Source organism: Lolium rigidum, chromosome 3 (genome assembly GCF_022539505.1).
Source record: "Lolium rigidum isolate FL_2022 chromosome 3, APGP_CSIRO_Lrig_0.1, whole genome shotgun sequence".
Lineage (NCBI taxonomy): Eukaryota > Viridiplantae > Streptophyta > Magnoliopsida > Poales > Poaceae > Lolium > Lolium rigidum.
The window spans coordinates 382,200,605-382,205,709 of record NC_061510.1 but is presented as its reverse complement, the minus strand read 5'-3'; positions in this window follow the sequence as shown (position 1 = coordinate 382,205,709).

Genomic DNA, 5,105 nt, shown 5'->3' with positions numbered 1-5,105 from the left:
GCCATGGCCAGGTTATACAACGCTTCTCTTGGATCTCCAGGAGGTGGTCTGGACGCTAAGATGAAAGCTTGCGTTGCCATGTACCCAGCTTCCGGTGTTTTATGAATGATATTCCCCTCGTGTCGATGGACATAAAAGACATGTCGAGGTTTTGAACCAAATTCTCTCTCTGCTTCAGGTATGTTTTGCAGCCGATATCTTGCTCTCCTTCGAGCTTCTCTGTGACTATCTCCCGAAGTTCCTGATTGTCGGCTTAAATCTGCCCTTCGTCTGCTTGACGCGGAAGCTGCCTCCCTTCTTCTATTCAAAGCGGCTGTCTGTTTTTCTAATTCTCTACCAACACGAGCGAGTCTATATTGATAAGCTTGCAATTCTTCTGCCATAGCAGTTGTAGTCATTGGTTATGTACCGTCCGTTCTGTACCCACTATCGAGCATAAATACCCCCTCTTGGAGTCACAAGTATCAACTTGGCCAGAGCCTCTACTAGCAACGGAGAGCATGCAAGAACATAAATAACATATATGATAGATTGATAATCAACTTGACATAGTATTCAATATTCATCGGATCCCAACAAACACAACATGAAGGATTACAAATAGATGATCTTGATCATGATAGGCAGCTCACAAGATCTAACATGATAGCACAATGAGGAGAAGACAACCATCTAGCTACTGCTATGGACCCATAGTCCAGGGGTGAACTACTCACACATCGATCCGGAGGCGATCATGGCGATGAAGAGACCTCAGGGGAGATGATTCCCCTCTCCGGTAGGGTGCTTGGAGGCGATCTCCCGAATCCCCCGAGATGGGATTGGCGGCCGGCGGCGTCTCCGGAAGTTTTCCGTATCGTGGCTCTCGGTGCGGGGGTTTCGCGACGAAGGCTTTAAGTAGGCGGAAGGGCGGGTCAAGGGGCGTCACCGGGGACCCACACAACGGGGCCGCGCGGCCGGGGTCCGAGCCGCGTCGCCCGGGCGTGTCGTCGCCCGTGGCCCCACTTCGTTTCCTCTTCGGACTTACGGAAGCTTCGTGGAAAAATAGGACCCCGGGCGTTGATTTCGTCCAATTCCGAGAATATTTCCTTACTAGGATTTCTGAAACCAAAAACAGCAGAAAACAGGCAATCGGCTCTTCGGCATCTCGTCAATAGGTTAGTGCCGGAAAATGCATAATAACGACATATAATGTGTATAAAACATGTGAGTATCATCATAAAAGTAGCATGGAACATAAGAAATTATAGATACGTTTGGGACGTATCAAGCATCCCCAAGCTTAGTTCCTACTCGCCCTCGAGTAGGTAAACGATAACAAAGATAATTTACGAAGTGACATGCTATCATAATCTTGATCATACTATTGTAAAGCATATGAGATGAATGCAGCGATTCGAAGCAATGATGAAGATAATGAGTAAACAAATGAATCATATAACAAAGACTTTTCATGAATAATACTTTCAAGACAAGCATCAATAAGACTTGCATAAGAGTTACTCATAAAGCAATAAATTCAAAGTAAAGGCATTGAAGCAACACAAAGGAAGATATAAGTTTCAGCGGTTGCTTTCTACTTCAACATATTTATCTCATGGATAATTGTCAACATAAAGTAATATAACAAGTGCAATAAGTAAACATGTAATAATCAATGCACACAGTTGATACAAGTGTTTGCTTCTAAGATAGAAAGAATATGCAAACTGACTCAACAAAAAAGTAGAAGATAGGCCCTTCGCAGAGGGAAGCATTGATTACTATATTTGTGCTAGAGCTTTTCATTTTGAAAACAAGAAACAATTTTGTCAACGGTAGTAATAAAGCATATGTGTTATTTATAAAACATCTTATAAGTTGCAAGCCTCATGCATAGTATACCAATAGTGCTCGCACCTTGTCCTAATTAGCTTGGATTAACACGGATTATCATTGCATAGCATATGTTTCAACCAAGTGTCACAAAGGGGTACCTCTATGCCGCTCAGTACAAAGGTCTAAGGAGAAAGCTCACATTGGATTTCTCGCTTTTGATTATTCTCAACTTAGACATCCATACCGGGACAACATAGACAACAGATAATGGACTCCTCTTTAATACATAAGCATTCAACAACAGTTAATATTCTCATAAGAGATTGAGGATTATTGTCCAAACTGAAACTTCCACCATGGATCATGGCTTTAGTTAGCGGCCCAATGTTCTTCTCTAACAGTATGCATACTCAAACCATATGATCATGAAAATTGCCCTTACTTCAGACAAGTCGAACATGCATAGCAACTCACATGATATTCAACAAAGGTAAAAGAGTTGATGGCGTCCCCAGAAACATGGTTACCGCGCAACAAGCAACTTATTAAGAAATAAGATACATAAGTACATATTCTTCACCACAATAGTTTTTAAGGCTATTTTTCCCATGAGCTATATATTGCAAAGACAAAGAATAGAAATTTTAAAGGTAGCACTCAAGTAATTTACTTTGGAATGGCGGAGAAATACCATGTGGTAGGTAGGTATGGTGGACACAAATGGCATGGTTATTGGCTCAAGGATTTGGATGCACGAGAAGAATTCCGCTCAATACAAGGCTAGGCTAGCAAGGTTGTTTGAAGCAAACTCAAGTATAAAAGGTGCGAGCAAAGCTCACATATGAACATATTGTAACTATTATAAGACTTTACATTGTCTCCTTGTTGTTCAAACACCTAAACCGAGAAAATATCTAGACTCTAGAGATCAATCATGCAAACCAAATTTTAACAAGCTCTATGTAGTTATTCATTAATGGGTACAAGGTACATGATGCAAGAGCTTAAACAAGATCTATATGAGCACAACAATTGCCAAGTATCACATTATTCAATACATTAAACCATTTACCACATGCGGCATTTTCCGTTTCCAACCATATAACAATGAATGAAATAGTTCAACTTTCGCAATGAACATTAAAGATAAAGCTAATAACATATGTGTTCATACGTAACAGCGGAGCGTGTCTCTCTCCCAAACAAAGAATGCTAGGATCCGATTTATTCAAACAAAAACAAAAACAAAAACAAACAGACGCTCCAAGTAAAGCACATAAGATGTGACGGAATAAAAATATAGTTTCACTAGAGGAACTCGATAAGTTGTCGATGAAAAAGGGATGCCTTGGGCATCCCCAAGCTTAGACGCTTGAGTCTTCTTAAAATATGCAGGGATGAACCATGGGGGCATCCCCAAGCTTTGACATTTCACTCTTCTTGATCATAGTATCATCCTCCTCTCTTGACCCTTGAAAACTTCCTCCACACCAAACTTAAAACAAACTCATTAGAGGGTCAGTGCATAATTCATATATTCAGAGGTGAAATAATCATTCTTAACACTTCTGGACATTGCACAAAGCTACTGAAAGTTAATGGAACAAAGAAATCCATCAAACATAGCAAAACAGGCAATGCGAAATAAAAGGCAGAATCTGTCAAAACGAGAACGGTCACGTAAAGACGAATTTTAAAGAGGCACCGAGACTTGCTCGGATGAAAATGCCCAAATTGAATGAAAGTTGCGTACATATCCGAGGATCACGCACGTAAATTGGCAGATTTTTTTGAATTTTGTACGGAGACTACTTGCTCAAATTTGTGACAGCAAGAAATGCGTTTCTGCGCAGCAATCCAAATCTAGTATTGGCTTTACTATCAAAGACTTTACTTGGCACAATAATGCAATAAAATAAAGATAAGGAGAGGTTGCTACAGTAGTAACAACTTCCAAGACTCAAATATAAAATAAAGTGCAGAAGTAAAATAATGGGTTGTCTCCCATAAGCGCTTTTCCTTAACGCCTTTCAGCTAGGCGCAGAAAGTGTGAATCAAGTATTGTCAAGAGATGAAGCATCAACATCAATAGGTATTTTAGATGCTCCCCCATCCGTAGTGGTGCTAAGGGCTTTGTCAATTTTGGGCCTATAATAGTTTTTTGGCTTAGGCACTTTAGAGACATACATAAACTTTTGCTCCTTACCCACATAAGCTTTCTCCTTAAACTTAAGAGAAGAAAAAGTTGAACCCAAGGTTCCCATAGCTTCTTCAAGTTCACTAATCCTATGGGTTCGATTATCATGAGTAGCACAAGTTTCTAAAACAGACAATTCTCTCATTAATTCCACCTAGAGATTTATCAAGTTTATCAGTGCTATTAAGTAATATTTCCAATTTAGTCTCAATACTTGGAAGATCTTTCTCTATGGCCTCCAACTTTTTCATGACATCTTCAAGAGAGAATTCAATTTAGCTTCATTAACAGGTGGTATTCCAACTAGACTCTCAATAATGCAACTAGCTTCTAAAGCCGGAGTGCCTAGGAAATTACCTCCCGCAAGAGTATCAAGAACATACCTATTCCAACTAGAGATACCAACATAAAAGTTCCTAAGTAGTATAATAGTGGAGTGTTTCTTAATGCACCTATGATGAGCATCAATAATTCTATACCAAGCATCTTTAAAACTTTCTCCCCCTTGTTGCTTAAAGGAACGAACTTCAACTTCCGGATTACTCATTTTTAGCAGTAGTAAATAAAGCAAACTAAATAAAGTAAATGCAAGTAACTAATTTTTTTGTGTTTTTAATATAGAGAACAAGATAGTAAATAAAGTAAAACTAGCAACTAATTTTTTTGTGTTTTTGATATAAGAGCAAACAAAGCAGTAAATAAAATAAAGCAAGACAAAAACAAATTAAAGAGATTGGATGTGGAAGACTCCCCTTGCAGCGTGTCTTGATCTCCCCGGCAACGGCGCCAGAAAAAATGCTTGATGGCGTGTAAGACACACGTCCGTTGGGAACCCCAAGAGGAAGGTGTGATGCGTACAGCGGCAAGTTTTCCCTCAGTAAGAAACCAAGGTTTATCGAACCAGTAGGAGCCAAGAAGCACGTTGAAGGTTGATGGCGGCGAAGTGTAGTGCGACGCAACACTAGGGATTCCGGCGCCAACGTGGAACCTGCACAACACAATCACAGAACTTTGCCCCAACGTAACAGTGAGGTTGTCAATCTCACCGGCTTGCTGTAAACAAAGGATTAGATGTATAGTATGGATGATG